At 40.6% G+C, this 24,363-nt stretch overlaps 1 protein-coding gene across 3 annotated transcripts in view; it reads left to right on the top strand.

The window, feature by feature from the left end:
* Positions 1 to 2,793: 2,793 nt before the first annotated feature.
* The window catches only part of TMEM121 (transmembrane protein 121), a 35,841-nt gene continuing 14,271 nt past the window's right edge, over positions 2,794 to 24,363 (top strand). The window contains exons 1-2 of one of the 3 annotated variants that reach the window (XR_011923034.1): positions 2,794 to 4,177; positions 4,857 to 4,998. The gene's annotated coding sequence lies outside the window, so the exon portion shown is untranslated. Of the gene's footprint in view, positions 4,178 to 4,856; positions 4,999 to 24,363 lie in introns of those variants that run through there. The other 2 variants (XM_072428456.1, XM_072428457.1) reach the window with 2 other exon arrangements.

Genomic DNA, 24,363 nt, shown 5'->3' with positions numbered 1-24,363 from the left:
AAGATATTTTTGTCAAAGTAACAGATGGCCGTGGGGAGGAAAGGAAGAGTTTCAAGGCAAAAAGGGGGGAAGCAGACGCTAGTTTACTGATAAGAAGAGTACAACTAATTTCAACATAATTCAATCATCTACAAAACTTAACAAAAGTACAAAAATAATTAACTACAAGAATCAGCAAAATTCCTCAGCTCCCTACAGTTCCCTTGGACACCTAACAGAGAAAGAAACACAATCGTCCTCCCTGTCCCTCTAAGCAAACAACCATACTCCAGAAATGCTCCACTAGGCAGCATCCAATATCAAGAATATATACTCCTCCAAATCTCCCCTGCTGGAAAGAGAAACATATAAAAAGACTGCCATTTTTAGGGCTTACCTTTTTGCTTTTTAGGATTATCCTGATAGGGTCACAGACTCCCCGCTTTCTGTCTGTAGTTCAGTTGGATCCTCCTTATAAAGCAATGGTTACTGAGTACTCAAGGGCTGACCAAGTAAGCTATGTGTTCTTTGCAAAGTCATGCCATGCAAACAAGGTGCCATAAAGGTACCAAAAGCCAATAAGGCTTTTCATAAGACAATTCATGCTGTTAGCTTGAAAACTTTCTCAGAACTTGTAGCCCATACAAAACTCTTTGTGGTTCTGTAAGAGCTATAGGTTGAACAATTTGCCTCTTTCCCATTTTTCTCTGCAAGCTGAATAAAATAAAATGATGCAAGGTAGAAGAAATGCTGAACAGTGTAGGTTGGATGCATAGTTAAACAAGAGGAGTGCAGAGCTGAGTGGTGCAAGGTAGATACAGAGCTGAGCAGACCAACAGTCTGAAGTGCAGGGGTACGAGGTGGCATTGCAGAGACTTTTGGGAGGGATCTTTACTGGGGGATGCTTCTTGATATGGTTAGGTAGATAAGGGTTGCTAGGTAGGGGTAGATTTTTGCATTAAAAAATGTGCTTGATTTGTACTTATATACCATCGGTCTGTGTTATCCAATGCAGTCTGTATGCTGGAAGTGCGATAGTCAGGAGTGTTCAATTTACAGCACAGGTATAGTGTACAGGAGTCAGAAATATGTAATGTATAGTACAGCATATACAGTGCAATAGTAAGGAGTATATAAGCATATGAATACCAAGGTCAGGAATATGCATTGTACTATGCAATACAAATTTCAGATTGCTATACTCTATATTCAATGTGTGCATTATGGTACATACAGTATATGCTATATGTTCCATGTTTATGTACTGAATTGTACATGAAATTACATACTCCTGAGCGCAATACCATTGAGTGTACATTACATACAGTATTACTGAGCCCTTACTAAAGTATACTGGGCTATACCTTACATCAGGGGTCCCAAACCACCAGTCCGCAGCCCACTAGTGGGAAGCAGCCATCTGACAGGTGGGCCATGGCCCTGTCCGGTATACCCCCAAGCGGGGTCAGGAGAAGGACTAGAGCAGCGGACCATGTCTCCCGTACACATTGCAGGCTCCGGGTGGTGGGCGGGGCACAATCCGCCCACTCTCCAATTGCAGGCTCAGACCTGCGATGGGGTAGTGGGCAGGGTTTGGCATTATGACGACTCTCTGGGGGAAGTTTCTTCCCCTTTGAGTGACACGGCTCTGCGCGCTCCAGAGTCCGCGCATTAAGTGTTCTATAAGCTCCAAAAGGTTGGGGACCACTGCCTTACATAACCCCGACAACTCTTTATGGTGTAATTACAGCAGTTAGCATGTAATGTACAGCAGTGGAGATGCCAAGAATATATACCATATGGTCAGCAGTATTTAACATAAGACCTTTTAAAAGGATTTATACAGTAAACTGTATAAATTGGACTATTTCCTGACTTCTTTAATGAGACCCTTCTTTAAGGTAGGTCAAGACAAAATGCTAGCTCTCTATTCCTTGCAGAAAAACATATGCAAAAGAATTGTTCATTTTTTTTTTAAATAATTATGCTAATGTTCATATGTCTCTGTCAGATTCTAGCTTGTGCCACAGTAAAAAAGCACACTTTTTAGGTACCAAGACTGTGGCAAAATTGTGATCCATATACAGTAAGTAGGCCCAGGCATTATTTTAAAGACCATTTTAGACTTGTGGTAAACAGCCATATACTGCATGCTCAAATGTCCTCCCAACTGCTCCCATTCAACTGAATAGGAGCAATTGGGAACTACTTTGTGCACATTTGCACATTGCAGTTTCCATTGCAGTTGCAGTAGGGTTTCAGCATTGTTCCTAGAAACAACATGTTTTTTTCTGGCTGTTTGACTGCTTTTCTTTCTCTGGAGAAAAAAACACACTGCAAATGCCAGGGCAATGTGTTCAAACCAGGAGTCCGGCAATGAGTGTCCCCCGGTCTTTCACAGTCCTAGCTATAGCACTGATTTGGAATATTACTTGTCATATTCTGTATTTATGGTTTCAATTGTAATTATTTTGTTAGACTTAGTTTGCAATGACTGTTACATGAGTCACACAGAAATATTTGTACAGTGGTTGATTTCAAATTTACAGACTTTCTTAGGTTAACTGCAAAGATTTAAATCAAGTATTTCCACTCCTTATTCAATGTTGTGTAGAAAAGAATCTGTCTGCAGTTTGCTCCAGTAACAAGGCAGGGAACTTAGCAAAGTTTGCTTTTTATAACCACCTCTCTCTATTGTTCATATAATTAACTTTCTCATACACAGAAGTAAGTAAAAGAGGGAAAAAGTGGGTGATTAAAGCAGAAATATGATTAAAATAAAAAAATTACACTTCTGCAGAGCCTTCCATCCCTTTACAGCTGGCCTCCATTCACGCTCATGCTGTCCTGGATTCTTTCTTCGTCTTCACACTGCGCAGGTGCGAGATCAGCTGACATATCCTCCTATAAAGGTAAAAAAAATAGTGCACTGCACATGAGTGGAATTGGCAGTTTTCTTTCATTGCGGGAACAAGAAACTTCAGGATCAGGCATGCACAGAAGGAGCAGCCCAATGCCTCCTGGACTATGTGGTATAGGTATCTGAGGAGGCTCTGGGCTCCCATTCAGTCTTTACCTTCTTGTAAGAGTTAGTAATGCCAGAGGTTTTAGTCATTGATAAAGAAGGCTCAGCTGTTGGCCAATTTGTCAGTTTTTATGGTGATTAGTATTGGTATTTAATCTGTTTAGCCTTTACCATTTAGGATGAAAAAAAACAGATAATAGAGCACATTATAAGGGTACCAATATGCTTGTATATTACATTCATATTTAAAAGGTTTACTTATAAAATATATATAAATATACTATTGCTAAAACGTTCCATTTAGTAGAAAATTTGGTCTTTATAGGCAGTTTTACACATAATCTGTGAAGAGTCCATAGTTGTTTATTGCAACAATCAGGTTGGCAATCCTTTTAAGAGGGTTTACCAAATTAGTATGGATGCTCAATTAGAATATGGCTGTCATGTGGTTACTAGAATCATTTGAACGATGAATACCAATACTACAGATGTTATCTCTGAATCCATTCTGCTGATAGAGCTCCAATACATACAGCAGGCTTAAAAAGGACAGAGACAACCACGCATAATGGGTGGGAGCGTTTCTATGTATTTCTCGTAGCAGAAACGACAAGAGCATCTCCGCTTGTTACCTAGTTCCCTTCCCCCTCCTCTTACACAAAACAGTATTTCCAGTGTTTCTAGCATTTATTCTACAATTGACTGCTTGAATGCAGTGCTCTGCTATTAGCTTCATCCTAGGAAAGCAGCCTACGAGAACGGAAAAGAAGCCTTCAAGAGAGGAGGAAAAAGGTGGGCGATCTCAGCGACATATCCTTCTACAGAAGCACATTGCCAGTGAATAATGCAGATTTTACAGAGACCCAGGCTGGACGTATTGTCAATAGACACACCGAATTCGACCAGAAGCAATGATTTTTTAAAACATCGAAGCTGCTCCTAATTATATCAGTGCTGGATTTCTTTATTTCTCTAGAGTAAGTGTGTGCCTGACTTTCCTAATGTTGAATGGTTCTAACGGGGAACACAAATATGAGGCGAAAATCTAATTTTGTGTTTTAAAAATCAATATAAAGTAACAGCGGCCTTTTGAAGACCTGGAAGTTACACTATAGTACAGATGCCTGGCCGTTGAAATTGTCGTGATTTGGATACACAGTCTGACAGCTGAAGGTAAGGTAACTAAACATTTAGCATTCAAATGCTAAACATCGCTATCCATTTCATAGGCAATAATTGAAAATACATGGCAGACGGAAATTTAAATCTGGGTAGCATTTGTTGTATATAAATTTGTTTGCTCAGCAGGGTTTATTTTGGATCTAGGCTATTTTATATAGTGCACCTCCTGAAATCATGGCACTAACCTACAGTGTTGAATCATTCCAGCTCCATAACTACAGCCCTGCCCCAGTATATTCTATAGAAAAAAAATCATAGATGTATATCAGTTTTATAGATCTCAAAAAAACAAGGTTATTGCCTCTTTTATTGAATATAGCAATCAGACTCCAATGACATACTGAATAAATCACCCAACCAATTTGTGCAGCAACCAAATGGATTTTTAAGGCAATGTGCAAACATGGCTGTTGCTTGCAGTTATTATCATTACATACTCTGAATTATGATTGTGGTTGCTAGAGGACTTATGATGGACTTATTAAAAATCAGGTAGTCATCTATGTTGGATGGGGAATCTAGTATCTAGTAATATATTATTCTATTTTGGAACCATTTACATGTGTTAGTTTATGTGCATATGTATTTTTTTTATTGTTGCAGTAGAAAAGAATGGGCTTAGGGCCTACAGTAAGGTTAACTATTGTTTTGCTTTTATTTTTCTGTGCAGGAGTTATCAGGTTTGTCTGTTTTGAAAGTTGCTTTAAGCAGTGGATCGAATCATTACCTTAATTTTCCAGCTGAGATGAAATTTACCCAACAAAGCTCTTTTGCAGAAACTGTATCATTTTTAAAGACTTTCTGTAGTGTGTGTGGAGATAATGATATACTTTTGCTTAATTAGTTGTAATTGTATTTTTTTTTCAATAAAAGAAAGCTGAAGAATTTAAGACAGCATAATTTTTTATATTTTTGAAATTCTTTGAGTTCTTTTAACACTGTCATCTACTTTTTACCATGTTTTTAATCCATAGGAGTTTTTTTACCCTAGCAATGAATGCATTGGAAAAACAGGTATGAATGTGGCAAAACAAATCTTTTATAGGAACCAAAAATAAAAGTATCCATAACTATCTTAAACTATTTTCCTTCTCCTATTTTTCATTACCTGCTCTTAACATCCATCTCCACTCTTTTCTGCTCCATTTCTCCATTTTACTTTTTTCTATTGCACTTTTTCTACAGAGAAAAGGCATAGGGGCCCATTTAGAGCTATGTAATGCATTACTGCATCTTGCATTAAGGCAGTCCATTGAAAATAAATGGGTTCTCCTCACACCCTAACATACAGTGCAGCACAGTACCCTTTTTTCTACCCTAATCTATCAGCTGACATTCAAAATGCATGGCACTACAATGTGGCGAAGCATGTTATATGCATTACCACAACACAAAAATCTAAATGGGTCCTAAATACTCTTGTTAGCGCTATTGGTATACAACCTCTGATATTACCTACAGTATAGTACAATGCCTAAAATTAGTACAGTGCCATAAAATAAGTTATCTTTTTGTTTCCCTACACTATAATCTACTCACAATTAGGTGGTAAATTAATAATGAAACACTCTAGACCATAGATATATTGGACATTATCTATGTCCAATATAATTAAGCCTAAAAGATGTTTGGTCAGATAAGCCCTCTAAAGATTCTACTTACCTCAGCTAAGATGTGTTCCATACTTTGTAGGCTCTGATTACAATTATATATTTGTAAAGTTTCTTCTGAATAAAATTGTACACATTCTTTTAGTTTAAATACAGATTAGGGAAAATAAGTTAAAATTATTACTGTAAATTTAAATATAGCAGAAGGTTTAAACAGACTGTAATATTTTTTAGTAATAATGAATGCTAATTGGTTTTTGCATTGTTATTTTTATATGGGTAAATCTGTTTTTATTTGCATTTTAAAGTTTAAATAGAAACAAAAAAAGTGAACAGAAAAAATTGGTTCCATCAAACAATATACAAGAAAGAAGTGCACGTATACAATACCAATAACGGGGGAACTAGAAATGGTGGGAAAATAGGCAGGGGGGGGGGGGGGGGATAGGGGTGTCTGGGAATCGCAAAAGAGGACCACTGTGATGAGACAGATTTTCAAACTCTGTCAGGGGTTTATGCAGGTAGGGTACAGTGTGTAAGAGCTTACAATATGAGTGTAACTGATGTCTAAGTAACCACTGTTCTCCCAATGGGGTACCGAGGGGGGGGGGGAGGAACCACTTATAAGTGTCTACAAAGTGTCTGGTTTTAGGCCAGAACTTCCTAGTGTATCCATCAAGCGTTGAGGAGGAATTTCCTAGGTGGAATTCTGAGTTGTCAAACAAAGGTGTCAGCGGGTCACAATGTGAAAGTGAATATGGTCAACAAAAGTTGACCACATTTTCAGTGTAGCCCGGGTGAGGGTAGCCATATCCATCTCTCTGGGCAACACCAGTGTTGGGAGCCACGGAAGTGCCCTCAAGCCTAATGTGAAAAGTCTGTCCCACCAAGGTCGACAGTTGAGTTTGGGCATCATATGGCAGTCCACTATTCGTGCCAACACTGTCGTCATATGGTATAGTTTGAAATTTGGAAGTCCTTTGCCTCTATCCTGCTTATGAGAGCATAGGAGGGAAAACTTGAGTGTTGGGGGAGCTTCTCGCCAGATAAATTTAATTGAGGGGGACTGCAGGGTTGGGAAGAATATTATAGGCGGTGCTATAGGGACAGTTTGGAAGATATACAGGATTTTGGGAAGGGTGTCCATCATCAACACAGACATTCTACCAAACCATGAGATCCCTCTTGACTTCCAGTTCCAATCTCTGGATCTCTAAGCAGAGGGGTGTAGTTAAGAGAGTACAGTAAATTGGGGTCTTCAGGGACCACAGTGTCTAAGTATGTGATAGAGGTGAAATTCCATGTAAAATGGAAAATTTCCTTTAAGTTTTGTGGCCAGGTGTAACGGGAGCATCACATTTAAGGCTTCTATTTTAGAATGGGTTACTTTAAATTACTAAGGCACACAAAAGATTGAAATTCTGAGAGTAAAGAGGGTAAGCTAATATGTGGTCGTGTAAGGTATAATAATAGATCGTCTGCATAAAGGGACAGTTTATGGTAGTGAGACAGCGTCTGAACGACATGTAAAAAAGGATTGTTACGGATGGCCACTGCCAAGTGTTCTATTATCAGATCGAAATGTAGAGGCAAGAGTGGACAACCAACACTACTGTTCTTTTTTTTAAATGTTTGGATATTCAGATCAGTTCCAATCTTAGAACTCATTCAGCTGCATAACTTGAATAAACGTGTAAATTAGGTAATAAAACTCATGGCAATAAATCTTTTCCTGTAAAATCTGACCATTACAAGTGACATGTTGTTTGTGTGGAAGGTCTTTTGTTATAGTGTTTTAAAGGGTATTTACCCATACCTGTTTTAACCTTTTAACCGCCATTTTAGTTAGTGGCTTGCAAGTGCTCCAGGCCAATTAATTTTAGCAAATTTTGGTATTTCTTATTTGTGACATCTCCTTGCTACTAATTATTCCACGGTCACCTTAGTGTATTATAACAAAGTGTGGAAAGCATCTTTAAGAATTTCATCAATGTGTGGAAATTTTGAAAACAGGGTTGTACACACAGCGCCACATTTCATTTGGCACAAATTTATCTAAACACTCAAAGATTAGGCCTCAGAGATGCTGTAGGGAAAAGTAGAAGGTAGTAGGGAGAAGGGTAGGCAGTGTAGCAAAATACCCTATTTGATTGGACTGAAACAATGTATCTAGGGAGAATACTGCTTACAAGGCCACTGCTGTAATGTGTATTTATGTCTACTTGTCACTAGGGGGCAGTATGAGACTATAGTTTCCATACCGAGGGCAGTCAGCTGACTGCTCGATTCTCTGACAGGACGGAATGATCAAAGCATTCCAAGCATTCACAGCAATACGGTAAACCGGCTGGGGCCTATTTGCACTGTTTATCTCACACGAGATAACTCGGCTGGGGCAGACAAAAGGTTAATATGTAAAGAAATGTTCATAATAGTTTAAAATATTGTGAGCTGCACCTTTAAAGCCTTTTTGGAGATATGCTAATGTATGTTGGATAATGTGGGGGGTGCAGTGCTCATATGTGGAACCCTGAGATCATTGTATAATTTTTTCGAGCAGGGAGTTGGATTAAGCAGGCTCTCTGAAATATACACTTTGGTACATTTTGGCAGAGGGGTCGGGTTCAATTGATGTTGTTAAGGTAGGCAAAGCAAAGGCATCTTCTTTATAAAACTAAGATGTGTTGCAGGCCCCCCTGGACCAGTAGTAGATTTGTAGAACACAGGAGAAGAGATGTTTCAATGTTGGACAACAGTTTTTGGAGTGGCCAGAGACTTGCTAATGGAACAGGAGGCTTGGTGGCCATCAAAGCTAAGGCAGGGTTGTATATGTATTAAATGCTTTATAGGCTTTGTTATTGTACAGGGATATGAGAAGCAGCATAGATATATTTGGACATATTCTGGGAAAAAAGGAAAGAATATATAATACTTTGGCAAACTGCAGTGACTAGAATTTTAGAACATTAAAAAAAACTGAAGTTTAAAAATTGTATCAATAGAACAATAACTTTTTGGTTACAGCAGTTTGTGATTTGAAGACCTAAACCTTTCCCCCCAAATTGGGGGACCTTAGACTGTATTAAAGATTAACATACATTAAAATGAACATTAAGGCATTATTATATGACTGAGGTAGGGATATTAGATTGTGAGCCCCTTTGAGGGACAGTTAGTGACATGACTATGGACTTTGTAAAGTGAAGTTAACGCTAAATAAATACTGTATAACATTGTTTATTTTAAGTGTCCTTATTAAGATTAATAATACAGTGATACCCTGGCTAACAAAGATAATTGGTTCCAGAATCACATTTGTTAGCTGAAATCTTTGTTAGCCGAAACGTGATTTCGTTCTGGATGCTGCCCACAATTTAAAGATAGTTTTTTTTTTTTAAATAGTAACAAGCACAATATAAAAGGTCATAAACTCACCAAGGCTCATCTCAAGGCTGAGATAAAAAGCTTCCCTATTGGAACAGTCTGAACATAGTATTGTGGTGTGGTGTCAGTTACTGCATAAAATCCTAACTGTAAGTTTTAAAAAACTTTATGGAACCTAGACATTCATTAAGTTCTGGAGAAAACTGTGCATAGAGTTCATCTTGGTTTATTAAAGAGTTACAAGATGTTTAGGAAGAGCTCACCCTACTAAGATCACCCACAACCTTAGCTATGTTTAGCAAAATATTTCTTCTGCAAGGTATACTAACTGCCCCCTCCCCCCCCCCAGCTCCCTCCTCCGCAGAGCAGCAGGGGAGCCTGTTCCTGCTTTTTTTTTTTACATTTGTTGATTCATATTCGTTAGCCGAGTCTCTTAAACAGTGAAAAAAAAAGTTTGTTAGCTGAAAAATTTGTTAGCAGATCCACTCGTTAGCCAAAGTATAATTTTATATATATTTTTATATTTTTTATATAATTTTTTAAGTGTCCTCACCTTCTGTTCTGGTAACAACTCACAGTTTGGCATTTCCTCACTTTTTGTTCAAGTTGCATTGATCACAAGGACAGATATAGAAGGATGATAAACCCAACCGAGTACTAGGAGCAGATAAAAAGCTGACCACACCCAGCAACCAAGACTAAAAAAAGTAACTTCGGCTATAGATACACTTTACTTTGTCTGATGAAAAACAGATAATTGGACTAAAGGGACTATTAGGGTATTTCCAAGTCACAACAAAATGAAAATTTAAAAGCTTCTATTACAAACATATTAAAACATTTTGGAAACAAACATGTATTTGCAGATACAATATATGAAAATACTTTCACCAGATTATCTGTTATTTGTCTGAAAAAGCATTGGTATGATGGCCTTTGGAGTTAAAAAATAATATCCCCCTAAGGTCTGACAATTGTTGTTCCTTCAATTGCCTTGCAAATTTTTTTTTTAAATTTTTTTACAATAGAGATTTAGAAATGACTATCAGGTTCAAAACCGCACTTCTTAACTTTCCAGTCAGTAAGTGTTGCAGTCATCAACAACTCCCCACAAAATATCCTTCCATGGTAGCTGACAAGGTTAAATTATGAGACCTTGGTCTTCTAAAAAATTGACATCTTTGTAAACCAGCACTCCTAGCACTGCAGACACTTCTTCTATATATGATTAGTTTACGAAAGACATTTGGTATTCATTGGGTAAAGTGCCCAAGCTCTACATTATGACAAAGGTTTTCAGTGACCCAGACGGCATGAGTGACCCAAGAGCCTCAGAGCTGAAACTAGTATGGGCAAATTTATTATCATATCACCTTATAAACTTTTTGTAGCTTTAGCGCAAAAAGCAGTGACCCAAGAGCCTCAGAGCTGAAACTAGTATGGGCAAATTTATTATCATATCACCTTATAAACTTTTTGTAGCTTTAGCGCATTACACAGTGCTCGAACGATGGCCAGTTATCTTAGGAAGTCCAATAAGCATGATTTTGGATAAGCCAGCCCCCTCATTACAAAATGAAAAGAAAACAGAACAGCCATAATTCTACATACAGCTTCAAGGCATCCCCAAAGCAGGCAATTTAAAGGAATAATGTATTTTTAATATTGCCTACAAAACTGTATATATTTTTACTGTATAGTAATTTTTTAATCCAGTATTTTTAATGGGTTTTATATTTACAAAAAAAAAACAAAAAAGAAGGGCCCAAATCAAATAATTCATTAGTCTTTAGTGATATCTCCGAAGGTTTAGGACATCACCACAGAATATGTAGCCAATCAACCTGGCCCTAAACACAATTAGGGCAGTTAGTTTTGGTCTTATGGTGCTACTCCAAAGGAAAGGCCTGTTCTAGAGAGGAAATGATAGCTTAGTCAAGAATAATGTTCATGGCTATCGACCTGGAGTGGTTGACCTACAATCGTGAAAGGTCGGCAAACTGTTTTAGGAGTAGCCAAGAGTTGCAGGAAAGAGCCTCTGAAGTTCATACGCCTAAGAATGGGAAAAAGGTAGTCCCAGTACAGGCTATCAAATGCCTTTTGAAGTTCTATGGAAGGAAGCCATGGCTTTTACTATTCCGTGTCTTGTCCCAGGTGGTAGAGGCCGCCGTCTCCGGTAGAGATCAGATCAATAGATCTCCTGGTTTGATCGGGGGCTCTGCAGAATGGTATGAACGAGGTGAATATATCAGAAAGAGTTTAGGCGAATTAAGAGAATTTTGGTCATCATCTTTAGATTAGTTTAGATAAGTTTTATTTAGATTAGGTAATAAGTGAAATCAGGCAGTAGTTGGATATGGAAGAGTTCCTTACCTGGCTTGGGAATCGCGCTAATGTGGGATAAGTTAGCATCACGCTTTAAACACTCTCCCACATGTAATGTGTACTCCTCCAGGGGCGGACCTAATTTAAACCTAAACTTTTTGTAAAAGACGTTGGAGAATCCATCAGGACCCGGTACACTGCTCATTATGAGTGATTTCAGGACCTATAGTGTTTCCTCCAAAGTGGTTCCTCCAACCTCTGCATGTGTGCTGCTTTAAGTTTGGAAAGGGCTAGGGGCCCAAAAAACTCTTCTGGTGCTTCTTGGGAGAGTGAAGCATTGGAGTCATATAGCTTGTGATAAAAGTCGCTAAACTCCTCTGAGACCAGTTTCAGGTGCTCCTACCGGTGCGTGTCTTAAGTTTGGGCACGGTATGCGATTTAGGGTGGGGATTTAGTTTGTTCACCAGGAGTCAGCCTGATTTATCAGACCAGGTAAAGAACCTTTTCAGCGACTTTTCAGCTCAAGTGGTCAAGCACATGTCCACTTCTGTCCTCATTTCTTCAGTCTGGTGGTGTAGATCAAGGGGAGACTGCTTGTGGCATTTCAAGCGATTGCAATACTTTTTCAATTTAGTTTCAATAATCTGATTTTGGGCTTTTTTACGCCTGGAGGCCAATTTAATTAATTCACCCCCAATGGTAACTTTAAACGCCTCCCAATTTGTGGCGTAGGATGTGTCATATGGGTTATTGCAATAGAAGAATTCATCAATAGTGGCTTCAACTTCAATACCTATTAGTTTATCTTGTAGTAAGCTGTCATTCAATCTCCAATGAAAGAGCAAAAAGGAAGTGTAGTGTATTGCATAGGTTAAAAGTTGCTGTTAGTTATGATAGCCAACCCCTAGATAGTAGATACATGAATAAAGAGTTACAGGTAAACCATATGCAAAGTAAATACAGCGTAACATTATTGACAACTTGGAAAATCCCCTATTCTCTGAATTACAGACATGCAGATATGGTGGGGGGTTTTTTTTACCTCTTTTCCCTAATGCTAGACAAACACTGCTGATTTACAAAAGCAGAAAGGATAAATCCTGGTAAGTCAGATAGACAAACCAGATTTTTAATTTATACTCTATTGTGTGAAGTTCTTAGAGTCTCTTAATCCTGATGCGTTTCTCTTCTCGGCCTGATCAGGGGAGCTTCAGACATACTTAAACTATTGAGCCAAATGAGCCCCTAAAGAAAACTGTTGTATTCCATTGAGGAAGTGCTGGCCAGACTCAGAGTCAGTGCCAGAATGCTTCTCTGTGTAAATGGTACAGCACACCAGGAGGTAAGCACATAAAAGGGAGGATTCTTATAGGAGAACCCTTATCTAAAGTTGCAGGATTTTTTTTTGGTACACTTACCTTATGTTTTCATAGAATGATATTGGGTCTCCAGTGATGATTATATACTCCATACTGTATTTACTCTTCAGGAGATATCCTGCAGATGTTGAGGGGTGAGTCTCCTTGATAATACTTTTATGTTGGCAATAATTGAGGCATATTTAATATGTGTAGAAACATGTCATATGAGATGTAAATTTACTATATAAAAGGACTTATGATATGTATATTGAGAAATTACTGTATCACCTCTTCATGTTTTTTATCTGTATAGTTGTGTTATAACCCATCATTACTTATTAGTAATATATAATAATATATAGTCTGATAAAGAGGACAAACTCTGAAATGTGTCATCAATATGAATGCCACAAAGTTGTAATGTTAATGATATGTACCAAATACATTGAAGTTGGACCAATCACTCACACTGTAATGTACATTCATTAAAAATGCACTGTGAAAGTTATTACATTTTATGATGTATAGGTTGCAATAAATATTTTTGTATATTTTTATATGTCCCTAAGCTACCTTCCTTTTTATGGGGAGATTGTTTTCTTTGTATATATTTTTAAAATAGGGGGGAATTGAGCACAGAGCCCTAACAATCTTTTGTATTTTATTGAACAAAATCGGTGATTTTGAACCACTATGAGGCGGCACACTAGTGTGCCGTGAGAAATTATCCATGTCAGGGGGGGATTGCCATGGCCACTCAAGTTGATCGCTGAGCCCTGGCTCAGTTCTGTCTCCGCCCACTCATGTCAGCAGGGGTTGCCATAGTTCCACGCTTGTAGTAGCACAGGACCCGTAGTGTGACAGGGAATACAGGGGCTGCACTCTCTCTCATTGGGTGAGTCATATTGCACCTTAGCTGGAACTTCTTTTTATGTATATTCTTATAAATCAAAGGCATATACATGTTTCTTTCCCTGTATCCAGTATCTTGATTTAACAAAGGCTTTAAAGCTGCCTTATTTGTTTTCTAGCATTTATACTCAATATTTGGGTATAACATGTTACTGGGTACTGAAAAAAACATGCACCATTCTAGAATATAAGTAAATGGAATAAAGATTTACATTCCATTAACAGACAAGAATGGAGAGTGCAAAAATATACCTACTAAAATAGGAGACAGTTTGCACAAAATGTATTGCACTCTAATATTTTAAAGCTAAGCAGCTTTTTACCAAGTCCTGTGTTACAGGTCAGATAGCAGACTTCAAAGTTGCAGTTGAAAACAGGCTCCTGCCTGTCTATTAGCACTTTTAACTAAAGAAACAGCTCAGCTGAGCAACTACATACCATTTCTGAGATAGTCCCTCTCTGACTAACAGTAAAGCAGTTTAAGCAATGCCTGGAATCCACTCTGGCTCTCTCTCAGCCTTGAACACACTGGCTGATCACATCTTCCTCACCTTGCACCTGATTGCAGGTGCATAATAACCCAGTCAGGATTGGGTTGGGCCAAGGAATCCACTCTGTTCCCTGGAACACTTTCCCTGACATTCTTAGTGACACTCTGTCAATATATATATATATATATATATATATATATATATATATAATGTTAGCGAGTAACTAACAGTTGTAAAATTCAACAATACCAGTAACATTGAAAACTCTAATATAAAAATTAAAAACCTGGGCCTGAGTATAAATAAACTGAGAAACTATATTGTCATTATATATACTGTAGTAAGCTACAGAGTGTCATTTTGTAACATTTTTGGTTTGTGGTGTGCCACAGGTTTCTTTCAATGTAAAAAATGTGCTGTGGCTCAAAAAAAGGTTGACAAACACTGAACTAAATAATCTAGAAAGCTCTCTTTCTTCCATACATTAATGAATACAAAAATAACAAACACCACCAAAACAACTATAAAACTAATATGAAAGCAAAAGTACCAACAAACTTGGTTCAGGATGAACAGATTTTGGGACAGAAACAGGAACAGGGCCAGAACACATAGCAGGAAGCTGGCTAAATATTATTGATGATCTTGCCAAGACTCGGGGAAGGGCAGAATCCTAAATAAGGAGCTCCCAGGTGTGCATAATGAGTTAACCAGATTATCAGTGCCACCAGCAGAAGAGGCAGATAATGGCAGAAACCATAATATAAACATCCCTCCTTGCGGGGCAGCCTCTGGACGCTCCCAATTACATCCAACAACCCAAGGAACATCCATCCTAAATAATGCTGTGGGTGTTGCAGTCCAAAAATGAAACCTTCCCTGCCAGGGCTCCCTGAGCTATCCCTATAGTTAACCACCACTGATGCTGATCTGGATTCCAGGACACCAAATAAAATGGCTGTATATTGTAGCACAGGGTTTGGAACCTTTGCAAAGACGGAAATCCATTTGCCTTGATACCACCCGAAGGAAGGCTCAGTCTCCTGAAGATACTAAAAACCCCACTGAGAACCTCACATGTACCTAGGAACATGGCGACCTTATCCAGGAGAAAAGAAACTCCAACAAGGCTACTCTCACCCTCAGGAGGCCACCCTGGATGAGGTCACCTATAAGGGGAAATAAAAGGCCTTTGGGACACCATTAGAGCTAATAGCACCTAATCTCCAGCATGTCATCCTGCCAGAGTATCAATAATATTACTATTATTATTATTATTATTATTATTATTAATAATAATAATAATAATAATAATAAACAGTATTTATATAGCACCAACATATTGCGCAGGTATGTACATTAAATAGGGACTATTAAATAATTATTTAATGGTGCCAGCTCGGTTGTGTGTGAAATATCGCCACACCCAGGGCCAGCTGATGGGGACAATTAATTGCACATGCAGTGGTTAACCATCATCCAATGACTGAGGAGGATTGCTGTCTTCACTGAAAGTCTGCTGTCGAGCCAAAGGTGAAGATGGCGCCTTCCATAGATGTAATGATGGCAGGGTGACTGAAGAGGGTAAGTATCTGCCATAATCAGCAAGTATGCACAGCATACATTATATTTACTATATAAATTAAGCTCACTACCCACCAACGAGTTTAGTTTTGCTTTAAGAATCCCTGGCTTCATCAAATTATTATTATTATTATTATTACACAGTATTTATATAGCGCCATCATATTACGCAGCGCTGTACATAGTCCATAGTCGTGTTACTAACTGTCCCTCAAAGGAGCTCACAATCTATTGTCCCTATCATAGTCATATGTCATTAAGTCTAAGGGAGTTAGTCAATTGTTAGGGAGAAGCCAATTAACCTCACTGCATGTTTTTGGGATGTGGGAGGAAACCAGAGTACCCAGAGGAAACCCACGCAGACACGGGGAGAACCTGCAAACTCCATGCAGATAATGTCCTGGCTGGGGATCGAACCTGGGACCTAGGATATTCATCAAATATTAACATATGATAGACAGTTATTACTTATGATCCTTTGAAGGATTTCCTTTGATCTCATACAAGAGATCCCTCACATAGTGACATTCCTTGACATTGACATTGATAGTGACATTGACTTAAGCTTGTGAAGTCCCTGAGTTTGCAGCCTTACCTTGCAAGACACCGTTATTTATCTTTTACATGGATAATGTTCTTCTATCTCAGTGAGGACATTAAATTAATAACACAATCAACTAGAGAATGTTGCTTTTGATGAAGTTGAATGTCTTCCCTTCTTAAAGGAACAGAGACTTCTTGCTATAGATGACGCTTTTATTGACATATGTGTGAGAACAATCAAATGTGGCTTTTGTGCTAAAATTTTTACCTTGTGCATGAGTTTATAACAGCAAAATGATTAGCATAATTAAAAAGAAACAACCCAAGATGGGAGTTTCTACCTTTCAAACCAACCAATAAAATTGTTTAGCACAGTATAGAAACGGTTAACATTTTTTTAGGAACTTATTTCCGTGAATAGGGATTTTGTCAAGTGTCAATAAACAATTGTCATTTTTATGAGTTCTTAACTATAAAAAGATTCACAATGTTTGTTAGTCCTGTAGAACAATGGTCTGTTGGTCACAAACTTGAAAGGTCCTAAAGGTCCAGAGTCCAGATGTCACATACTTTGAGACAAGGTGTAAAAACATAAGATGTAGGTGATAAAAGTCATTTCATGAACTTAAAATAGCTTCAAGGATTTTGTACTCATACAAGAGACTTGGGGAGCCTGCCACCCACACCACCTACTTGTGGGTAACACGGGCTTAGATTCGAATTGGTATTGCATAAGCAAAGAAATATAAAAGGGTATCCAGCACTGGTAACAAAGGCGACTTTCTGAACTTTGCTGTAGGTATTAGGTGTCAGGGAAGACTGTAGGTCTGGAGCTTGCACTGTGCATCACGATTCCCTTAATACTGTATGCATTGGAAACTCCCACAGGAGTACTCTTTCAAACTTCTGCCTTGGAAGAGCGGAGGACAACACTGAATGTTCACATTATTTAAGGATTATTTAATATGAGTTGAGATATACATTTTTATTGAAACAAAGTTTTTAAAAGTAATTATGTACATAAGTAAAAACTCAGCCAAAGTTGACACATGTGAATTCACCGGTAATTCAGTGGTAACATCAAATTTCAATATTTTAAGCATAGCAAACCTTCAACCTAAACCTGGGAAGTCAGAGCCACTCCCTGTATATACACTTTATCCAAACGCTAATCCTTCTGATGTAGTGGAATTTAGCCCCTTTGGGCACATCCTTCATCCCAAGGGTGTTGACTGCCCACATCTACTATACCTGTTTTGCTTGTTGGGGGGATTCAATACACCATTCTCAGAGGTGATCTCTTCCCCTAATACCCAAAACAGGAGGAGCCCCCTTAGGCATTAGGATTTAGAGAGACCTATCAAAGGGTCGTCCCTATGTTATTCATCTCTTTACTGATCAAAAGGAGGTAGTCAGTAGAGGTACATTCTTTTTTTTAGTTTTTTCACTTTTTAGTTTCTTAAGCTTAAAAATACATAATTATCATAAGCAAGTAAAGTAATACAGTGGAAAAAGTAATATGATTAAAGAAGCCAGTTGTTTGAGGACTGTATCGAAATAAACTTTCCGTCCAAGATACCCTGACATCCTCTTCAAGAGCCTGTGATACCAGTTGTATGGTTGCTTGCTTTTCAAAAACTTAGTGTATTTATTATTTCATTCTTTACCAAAATAAATTAGCAAGCTTTAACTCTGCTCCCAACCCCAGGTTTTTTTTCCGCAGCCTTACAGGGGTATCATGTTGATTGTCTAACCTTTTTTCTGGGGTGATAGGGGTGCATCTTTTTTATCAGCTATATCCACACCCAGGATAAGAGCGGTGACACAATAAACGAGTACTATTAAGAGCATACACAGAAAATGTATCATTACTCACTTGACAGCACAAATAACCCTGCCCCATATACTTTAGGTAGTTAAGGGAAAAATTACAAGCATCCATTTGATATGATTAGGGATGAGCGAGCAAAATTTGTAAGTTCAATCTCGCGGCGAATCGGGCCTTTCTCGCTTACCAAACATTTAAACGAGAATAGCCTTGTGATCCGCCATAAGGTTGTGTTCTCGACGAACAAACGAGGGAAAATGCAGGGGGCAGGAACAGCGACTATTTCCGTCGGTAATTGCACGGCTGGGAGTGAATCATTAGCTCCCAGGATGCACAGCAAGGCCCAGCAGCCCAATCATCAGAGATCTCAGAAAAGGCATTTATACAATGAAGGACAGAGGGGTTAGTCACTCCATCTTGTGTTCTGTGTGACGGAAAGAAGCAGCGAGAGAAGTGCATTGTGACAGGGAAAGGTTAGGAGCCTTCTGTATATCTTGAAATATACAGATTGTGCAATTTTTTGATACTACCTCATGCTATTTATCAAAAAAGGCAGAAATATTTCTGTCCTACTCTCCAAAAAATACAGATATTTCAGTCTGATACCTCTTGCAATCTATCACAAAACCCATTGTGCATTGTGACAGGGACAGGTTAGGAGCCATCTGTAAATCCTGAAATATACAGATTGTGCATTTTTTGTTGCTACCTCTTGCTATTTATCAAAAAGGCAGAAATATTTTTGTCCTTCTCTCCAAAAAATACAGATATTTCAGTCTGATACCTCTTGTAATCTATCACAAAAGCCATTGTGCATTGTGAAAGGAACAGGTTAGGAGCCTTCAGTATATCTTGAAATATACAGATTGTGCAGTTTTTGTTGCTACCTCTTGCTATTTATAAAAAAAGGCAGAAACATCTTTCTATCTTTTAAACATTCTTTCCTACTTTCCAAAAAATACAGATATTTCAGTCTGATACCTCTTGCAATCTATCACAAAAGCCATTGTGCATTGTGACAGGTTAGAAACCTTCTTTATATCTTGAAATATACAGATTGTGCAGTTTTTGTTTTTACCGCTTGCTATTTATCAAAAAAGGCAGAAACATTTAAAAATACAGATATTTCAGTCTGATACCTCCTGCAATCTATCACAAAAGCCATAAAAATTTCTGTTTTTCTCTCAAAAAATACAGATATTTAATTCTGTTACCACTTGCTATTTATCCAAACAGCCATAAAAATGTTTGTATTTATCTAAAAAAATACACATATTTAATTCTGAAAGCCCTTGCTATCTATCCAAAAAGCCATAAAAATTTCTGTATTTCTCTCCAAAAAATACAGATATTTCATTCTGATCCCACTTGCTATCTATCTAAAAAGCCATAAAAATTTCTGTATTTCTCTCCAAAAAATACAGATATTTCATTGTTTGATACCTCTTGCTATTAACCAAGGAAGACCGTTTGGTACAGGTGCATTTTTGCCTGAATAAGTTAAAGATTAGTGGTAGACGCAGGGGAAGGCATGGCGTTGGACGACCTGCCGCATCTGGCAGGGGGCATACTCCCCAGAAGTCCACCACTGACAGCAGCAGCAACAAACTACTGGAGGCAGCAGCACAAGTTGTCAAACAGGTCTGGGATGTGTGCAGAGCACTAGTAGGCTGGTAGATTTATTGAGAGGGCGTACTACAATCATACAGCCACATCATGTGGAGAGTGTTGTGGACTGGGTCTCAGGGGCCTCAGATGCAGCAGGCTCTTCTTCTGCAGCAGGCTTTTCTTCTGCAACAGCAGCAGCAACCAGCACAGCTGTGACAGGAGCAAAGACAGGAGCTAGTGTGGCTAATGTGCCTGTACTTTCCCATGACTCTCCCTTGGTAGACGAACAGCCTGAGGATCTGTCTTTGCGAATTTCAGAGCAGGAGGCAGACGTTGAGACCCTCTTGGAGAGTGTGGTCAGCACTTGCTGGGCAAGGTTTCTGCATCAGTGGCTGCATTTGCAGAGGTTGACTTAGATGAAAATGAGGATGATGATGACGGTGATGTCACCTGGGAACCACCGATGCGTTTAAGGACTAGCAGCAGTTCCGAAACAGACGAGGAAAGGCAGCAACAAACGGGATGGAAGGGTCCGCAAATCTGCCTCATGTGAGTTCCAAAGAACACACAGATGAGTGGGCACAAGCAGGGGAACAGTCAGAGACAATGTGACCGTGGGGGAGATGGAGCTGGAGAAGATGCAGAGCACCCAGCAGACACAGAGGCAGGCAAAGAAAAAGAGCAGCAGAGTGGTTGCACGAACCTCTCCAGTCTGGTCCTTTTTCACGCTAATAGACGATGATGGGTGCGTAGCAATCTGCATCCTGTGCCACAGGCAGATTTGCAGAGGACCGGCCAGGTCACATTTGGGTACAACATCCCTGCTTTCCCACATGTGCGAGAACCACAAACCAAAGTGGGAGCAGTACTTACGTTCTCTTGGAGGAGGTGCAACCACATCATCTCTTCTTCCACCTCCATTGACTCCTTCTCCACCTCCAACTGTCATTTCTAGTACGTCTCTGGAGGTCACTGCCAGACAGACTTCCAGCTGCGAGGAAGTATCAGCTTCTGGCCACAGGTTTTGTAGTGTCAGACAACGTTTGTCGCCGCAAGATGGATACTCCAGTGACCCCTTCAGCTCCCCTTGCTCCCAGTCCCTTCAGCCCACTCTACCGGAGTTCTGTACAAGACATCAGACTATGGGCCCAATCAACAAAAGAGTCATGGAACTCAATTCACGTCTAGCCAAATTAATGGCCTTGCAGCTACTGCCATACAGCATTGTGGACTCCCTTTCTTGACCTGATGGCCTTGGCCAAGCGTCGGTGGAATATACCAAGCAGGTGTTACTTCACCCACACAGCTGTTCCCAGTTTACATGCACATGTAATGGATAACCTCTCCCGGGCTTTGGCATTACCGGTGTCTAGTCAAATCCACTTCACAGAGTGGGACGCTACCTGTCCTTCACCGCTCACTGGGTGGCCTTGCATAGCTCAGTAGGCGGTAGTCTGCAAGAGTATCACGGGATAAGGGAGGGAGGAGAGGAACACCAGAATGAAAACAGGAAGATAAATGACAAGGGATTAGACCTCCAAGCTAGGGAGAGGGAAATGGTCACCACCTACAGAAACCCTAAATCTAGCCCTGACTCCTGTCAGTATGAATAGACCCTGAAGGTGGGAGGATTCATACACCGGAACCTAGACCCTATGAGCCCTGAAATGCCCTAGGAGTAGTAACAGGGTATGAGACTACTGGTTCCTTCCCAGATGAACGAACCAGTGTCTCCCTGAGGCCTAGTAACAACATGCAAAGGGTAACAACCAAAATACAAAGAGAAGTAAACTTATCTTCAATAGAAAATGGATGAGCAGGAACTCAGGAGAGAACCACACACCAGCTCTTCCACCTCCAAGCAGAGAATATCAACGGCATGGCCTGAAGTGTAAGACCAGGCTAAATAGAGGAATAGTAATGATAACAAGCTGCAGCTGAGACCAGAGGTGTGGTCATTACCAACAACAACACTGGAACAAGTGAAAGCAAAGAGACAGTCAGATAACCTCACGTGCAGCCTGTCTCTCAGATCTTCTAACCTCAGTCACGGGAGGGACCGTGACAAAGAGCACCCTCTTGCAGCACCCTCTTTTAGACACTCAGCACACAGCAGCGGAGGACACTGTGGTTAAGCGGGCACACCACTACGGCTCCCTCAAGCACACGCGTTGCCAGGCATTGCTGAAACTAGTGTCCTTGGGGGAGAAAAGTCACACTGCCAGAGAACTCTTTTCCGCTTTGCACAAAGAGGTTGAGGCTTGGCTGACCCCCTCCCGGCTCACAACAGGCAACCTAGTGTGCGACAACAGGGGCAACTTTGTGCTTTCCAGCCTCTGTGAGCAAAAGCTAGCCATCCGCCATTATTTGGTCAGCATGGTGCATGGAGGCAGCGGGGCCCTTGGTACAGCCAATCAACTCAGTATTTTAGCAGTGGCCAGTGGCTGCAGATGGAGACGCTGTGCACTGGCTCCCTTTGAGCAGGCCACAAACGTGAGTCAGGAGCAGTTAGGCTGGAACAATGTCAAACCCATAATTTTTCTGCTTGATAATACCCTGTGTGGGCTGATGGAAAGTGGCGATGGGAGAGGAGGGGAAGAAATGGGGAGGAGGATGAGGGTGACATTACAGTACATAGCGCACAGCCAGCATCAGGAGGAGCAAGAAGGGACACTGGCCAGCATCAGGAGGAGCAAGAGGAGGAGGATGAGGAGGAAAATGATTATGATGATGAGGGAGACCATGTTGGGGCTGCTGGACAGAACATGTCCAACCCGCATTTGTGCTGTCACGCCCCAGGCATTGCGCAGGCTATGGAACAACAGGAACTGCTGCAGCTTGAAGAGGAGGAGGTGGGTGATGAGAAGGAAGATGTTTTGGCGCCTACTGAGGGACAGGAGGAGGATGAGCCCAGGGAACCCCTCTTTCATATGTGTGTCCACATGCCTATAGATCCAAAAGTGTAGGCCAAGGCTTGGGGGATTTTCTGGATGCCTGGCGAAACCTGATGTGGCCACCTCATATCCCCACTGCAGATGTCACTGATTTACTGACACAAGGACTCACTGGTCAACCAAGATGCCTCTGTGAACCCACACTGCTCCTGTGCTGAGTCTGTGGATGCCTATCACCAAACAACCTGTCAGCTGAGCCTGCCTTGGTTAAATTTTTTCCCTCGTTATCGCAACGTCCAGGGGTGGCATTGATCGCCACTGTCATGCCTGCCATTGTGCCAGCTAGCAATTTGCTTTAAATTTCTGCTGCTTCTGGGAGGCCAACAAACTGCAGATAAAAAACCCCAGTACTGCCACACTGATAGGTAGATTACACTCTTTGGGGGTGGCATTGACGATGCACTACACCCAGCTCTAGATTCCAGTTACCAATGCCGTCCACTCTCCGTCTAAGGGCCCACCACCTTCTCCTGCTGTTGCTGCTGCCGCCTGACAGTACCCCATTCAAAAACATTTTTTTACACACTTCTAGGTGGCATTGACAATGCACTACACCCAGCTCTAGATGCCAGTTACCAATGCCGTCCACGCTCCGTCTAAGGGCCCACCACCTTCTCCACCTGCTGTTGCTGCTGCCGCCTCCCCAGTGCTTCATTTACAAAAATTGTATTACACACTTCTGGGTGACATTGATGATGCCAACACCCAGCTCTAGATGCCAGTTACCAAAGCTGTCCACACTCTGTCTCAGGGCCTACCGCCTCCTTCGCCTGCTGTTGCTGCTGCTGCCTGCCCAGTGCTCCATTCACAAAAATTGTATTATATACTTCTGGGTGTCATTGACGATGTACTACACCCAGCTCTAGATGCAAGTTACCAATGCCGTCCACGCTCCATCTTAGGGCCTACCACCTCCTCCTCCTGTTGTTGCTGCTGCCTCCTGCACAGTGCTCCATTTACAAAAATTGTATTACACACTTCTGGGTGACATTGATGATGCACTATGCCCAGCTCTAGATGCCAGTTACCAATGCTGTCCACGCTCCGTCTCAGGGCTCACCTCCTTCTCCTCCTGTTGTTGCTGCTGCCACCTGCCAGTACTCCATTCACAGAAATTGTATTACACACTTTCAGGTGGCATTGACTACACCCAGCTCGAGATGCCGGTAACCAATACGGTCCCCACTCTGTCTCAGGGCCCACTGCCTCCTCCTCCTCCTGCTGCTGTTGCTGCTGCCGCCTGCCAGTACTCCATTCACAGAAATTGTATTACACACTTTCAGGTGGCATTGACTACACCCAGCTCGAGATGCCGGTAACCAATACGGTCCCCACTCTGTCTCAGGGCCCACTGCCTCCTCCTCCTCCTGCTGCTGTTGCTGCTGCCGCCTGCCCAGTACTCCATTCACAAAAATTGTATTACACACTTCTGGGTGTCATTGACGATGCACTACACCCAGCTCCAGATGTCAGTTACCAATGTCATCCACGCTCTCAGTGCCTACCGCCTCCTCCTCCTAGTGTTGCTGCTGCCGCCTGTCAGTACCTTATTCACTAAAATTGTACACTTCTGGGTG

Source organism: Pyxicephalus adspersus, chromosome 12 (assembly GCF_032062135.1).
Source record: "Pyxicephalus adspersus chromosome 12, UCB_Pads_2.0, whole genome shotgun sequence".
NCBI lineage: Eukaryota > Metazoa > Chordata > Amphibia > Anura > Pyxicephalidae > Pyxicephalus > Pyxicephalus adspersus.
Note: the sequence above shows the minus strand (reverse complement) of the source record. Positions and strands in the feature narration are given on the sequence as shown.